The sequence below is a fragment of the Ursus arctos genome, unplaced genomic scaffold (genome assembly GCF_023065955.2).
Source record: "Ursus arctos isolate Adak ecotype North America unplaced genomic scaffold, UrsArc2.0 scaffold_12, whole genome shotgun sequence".
Classification (NCBI taxonomy): Eukaryota; Metazoa; Chordata; class Mammalia; order Carnivora; family Ursidae; genus Ursus; species Ursus arctos.
In genome coordinates, this window is record NW_026622786.1 from 21,207,922 (window position 1) to 21,213,132 (window position 5,211).

Below are 5,211 nucleotides of genomic sequence, written 5' to 3' on the forward strand. Positions count from 1 at the left end.
GAAAAGTCTCCTACCAACTTGCCTACAATTGATAATATGTTTGTGTTTGACTAATCTGTTTGAGACCATTTCAATAGCTGTCCCTGTCTTAAATAATACCAAAATTGTTAACAAAAATGCAGGGCTTAGGAACCTCTAACAATGTATTAGCCTCTGTGGTGGGTGGGACAAAACAACAGATTGGAAAGCTTGAGATCTGCGTTATATGATGTCAGCTTATTTAATAACATGTTGCCTGTGATGACTTGGAAAGCTGACCAAGTCCCTCCTAAGCCCATATCTCCAAGAGAAACAGAAAGACCCAGAATAAAAACATAAATCGATCGTTCTTTACTGCTTATACCAAGGATTCAAGAGAGCGAGTAACTCAGGCAAGAAGTGACTGGCTTGCAGTGAAATGGGCCATGTGGAGTTCTGAAATTTGGGGTCTTGCAGTTTTGAAACCACATTGCTTCTGTACCCCCCAGGAGGGGGAAATAGAACTTTAAAGATGATAAAAGCAGAAGTTGTTAAGGCTTTTCAGTTAAACAGCAGAGTCAGCAGTATGTTTGAGATCTATTTAGCAAAGTCATTTTCCCATGAAAATGAGCAAAGAAACAAGAAAATAAACTGTGTCTGTGTGTGTGTGTGTGTGTGTGTATGTGTGTGTGTGTGTGTGTGTGTGTGTGAAATGCCGAAAATAAGAAAAATGATATTTTAAAAGAAAAGATTGGTGAGACCTGTCTTATCAATTAACTAAAACTCATTTATTCTTTCTGGACACAAAAATTAATTCATATCCATAATATAGAAAAGAATTCTCAAAATATCATTAAGAAAGTGGAAAAATAAATTGAAAAATAAGCCAGTGGCTTAAATTCTCAATAAACATGAATAAAGATACCCAATTAATTTATTGGCAAGGATGTGGAACACTCATACTCTATTGGTGATAGTGAAAATTGGTGCAGCTGCTTTGAAAATTATCTTGGAATATCTAATAAAGTTCAGGAAATGTATATTGCCAGCCATTCTAGTCCTATGTATAAATCTTAAAGAATCTCTTCCCCATTAAAACTGGGATAAATTTTCCAGAAAGTTATACTTATATTGTTCATATTAGCTTCAGATAGGAAACAACCCGAAAGACCATTAACAACAGAGCAAATAATTATGCTGTGGAAATATAAATCAATAAAAACAAATAAGCAACACCTTCACACAGCGTTGTGCATTTATCTTAAACACATGCTATTGGCTATAGTAAGCAAGATTTAAAGAAATAAGTGCCATATCATTTTATGTATTTTTGATGTGTGTATAGGTACGATATATATGCATATATATATCTCACAAGGAGACATAATAATATTATTTATAGATGCAGCTAAAGTACAAATAAGATAAGACTATTCTCCATTGTGTATTATTGGTACCCTTGTTGAAGGTCAGCTGACAACCCACAAATCTGCTAAGGGGTTACTATTATAAATATGTAAGGAATTCCCCAATTCAATAGTAACAAATAAATAAATAACTGAATTTAAAAATAGACAAGGGACTTGAATAAATATTTTTCCAATGAAGACATACCCATGATCAACAGGTATATGAAAAGATGCTCAAAATCACTAATCATCAGGGAAATGCAAACCAAAACCACAATGAGGTATCACCTCACACCTGCTAGGATGACTATTCGAAAAATAATCAATAATGGTGAGTGTTGGTGAGATGAAGAGAAATTTGAACTCTTATATAGACTTTCCTCAAAAAACGAAAACTAGAACTGTCATATGATCCAGTAATCCCACTCCGGGCAGATAGCTAAAAAAACTGAAATGAGGATCTCAGAGATACAGCTGTACTTCCATTGCTCATTGCAGCACTATTCACAATAACCAAGATATGGAAACTAAGTGTAAATCAATGGAAGAATAGATAAAGAAAATGTGTTGTGCATTTTTATGTCAGCAGCAAGTCTGATATGTCTGTTTCTTTTAAAATGGTAACTGTCTAACGTTCACTTGGAATCAGGAGATGTGGCCTTAGGCCTGTGCGAGTTGGGGATTTAGAGTTGAGATCATCACATAAAATTAGGGCTCTTGAAATGCCACACCTTTTGTGAAAAGCAGACTATTTAAAAATGTCCTATTGGGGCACCTGGATGGCTCAGTTGGTTAAGCATCTGCCTTCGGCTCAGGTGATGATCTCAGGGTCCTGGGATCGAGCCCCGCAACGGGCTTTCCGCTCAGCGGGGAGTTTGCTTCTCCCTCTCATTCTCCCTCTGTGCTCTGTCTCTCTCTCTCTCTCAAACAGATAAATAAAAATTTAAAAAATTGAGTAACACCATAAAATAAAAATTAAAAAAAAAAAGTCCTATTGGCAAAAGAATAAGACGGGGAAAGATGTCTGTGTTGGCTTGGGCTTTGGTCGAAACAACAATAACGAAAACCTCTCCTGAGACTTGAACCACGGACTTGCCCCACCAAGAGTTTATTGCTATCAGGCTGATCTACACCCATGACTCACCTGACCTGGCAAAAAGAAATACAATAGTTGACTTACGGGACACATTCTCATTTCAGTATACATGATTCTCGCAAGCAAGACCTGCTGGAAAATGACTTGTCAGTCCAAGGTTAGAAAAACGTCCTGAAAGAAACCAAGATGAGAGAGAGACAGAAATGAAAATCAACAGCAGAATGAGTGCTGCAGAACCAAGATGGCAGGGCTGTTTTAAAAAGTGAAATACAGTTATAACTTTTGAATTCTTATATGCCAGTACGCATTGTCATCATTTCCTTTAACCCTCATAATATCCCTGAGACAGGTGATTTTATCCTCATTTTATAAAAGGCGTGTAGGGTGTAGATGACTTGGCCAAAAACCCAAGGCTAAGTAGTGCAGTAGATGGGCCACTGAACAGCTGGGTGCCAGCCAGCCTCTGGGGCGCTCCTAGATCTGCCTCCGCTAGAGGGCAGGAGGCCTCTGCTCGTCAGGCACTTCTGCGATCCAGAGGTCAATCCCCCCTGAGCTACTCTCAGAGCTTTGGGGCTTGACCGTCTTTTTCTTTTTTTTTTTAAAGATTTTATTTATTTATTTGACAGAGATAGAGACAGCCAGCGAGAGAGGGAACACAAGCAGGGGGAGTGGGAGAGGAAGAAGCAGGCTCATAGCAGAGGAGCCTGATGTGGGACTCGATCCCATAACGCCAGGATCACGCCCTGAGCCAAAGGCAGACGCTTAACCGCCGTGCCACCCAGGCGCCCCTTGACCGTCTTTTTCTCAGCTGGCCACCGAAATAGTCCCCAAGTGGCCCTAACCCAGTTGAGGACTTAATGCTGAAGACAGTTTTGTGAAGAGCTTCATGGGTAAAATCAGTGTAGAGGAGAGAAATGGATACATTTCTGGAGAGATTAAGGTAGATTTTATATCGGATATTGCTTTAAATGGCATTAAATTGTACATATTTAAAAAGGCAGAGGAACAAGAAGAACGTAGTGTGGGTTTAGATAATAATGTGAACTCAATTATAGATGGTGATTGTGGGGAAAAAAAATCAACTTTAGATGGAGATTTCCTAATAGTAATGTCAGATAAATGTCTCTTACCTCCTTCTCCTCCCTGGAAAAAAAGAAGTAAAACAAAGTCTAAAATAAAAGGAAGAAGAAAGAACAAGATATAACAAAAATGATTTGAAAAAAAACTAAATGGGACTTCTGGAAACACACACATGAGTCATGAGAATTAATTCTATAATTTAATATAATTATATGATTCATATATTTATGTAGTGATAGAAAGGTAATCAGATGGACACAGCTGAAAACAGAATTGATGAGCTAGAAATTAGGTGTAATAATATTAAATTGAATAAAGAATAAAGAGGTAAAATGATGAGAAAAAAGAAAATGCTAATAAATAAGGGAAAAAAAGAATAAGACAACCTCATATATTTTAATAGGAAATTTAGGAGAAAAGGACAGAGAAAAGGCAAAAAACAATGTTCAGAGAAATAGTTATAGGACAATTTATTATTTATTATTTCTATGCAAAGAAAAATTAGAATGTCATAGCCTGTAAGACAATATTTGCAGCACGTAAGCCAGCAAAGGATCAGTGTCCAAACTGCATACTCTACAAACCAATATAAACAGAGCTATGGGATTTCTAGTAGAAAACCAGATAAGGCATGCAGGAAAAATTATACAAAAGAAAACACAAATGAACCAGAAATATGTGATAAAATGGATTATTGACCTTTTTAAGAAGTCACTTTACAATCTGAACTCTTTCACTATTTAACTCTCAACTTGTACTCTGTTAAATTTTACCGCATTAATTCACTGTTATTTTTTAAAATGTATACAGCAAATTTTACTTCAAATTGATAACACAAAATAATGTATCAAAATTTTAAAGGGTGCATGAAGTCCGTCCAACTCTAGTGACCTCTTCCATTCATTCACAGGAAGAGTCAATGGAATCTATAGTGTTCCCATTCTTAAAAAATAATGTAGTAAATAGTGCACAATACAAGATTTGACAAAGTGGGCAGTAAGGGTAGTAAATTAATAACATTTAAAGAAGAAAGATATTGGGGGGGAAAGGCTAGAAGAAGGCAGATGTGCTATGGAAATTTTACCATTACCAAATTCTGATTACAGGGACTTTGTAAGTTCAAATGCATCGAAAGGTAAAATTATAATTAGTATTCATATCTGTTCTTCACGACTCTTTAGCAAAGTCTGCTTATTTTAACAATTGTATTTGTAATGCAGCCCATGCCTTGACAGATACTAACAAAAGTAAATCAGCAAAATGATTCTCCCTCTTCTTCCACCCTCAGGCTCCGGGCAATCACAGAAACTATGAACATCTGCTTGGATTCTGATTGCCATGTTCACTGATTCAGTGCACCCAAATAAGCAACAATTAGTCTGTTCAGCATGTGTCAAAAGATCTGTCAAGTTAATTCAAATTAAGACAGGATAAATTGAATCCAGTTGGCATCATGCATATTTGTATGCAAAGTTTAAACAAGCATCAGCTGTGCTATGTTATCTTTTATTTACAAGCAAAACAAGAATATATTGTTACATAATTTCAGAAATAACTGCTCCTCATCATGATTTTACTACGTCATTGGTGGGATGTATTTTCTTGGGGCGAAAAAATTTTCTAGTGGATTTGAGTGGACTACTGTATTGCATTAGATCAAAATAGTAT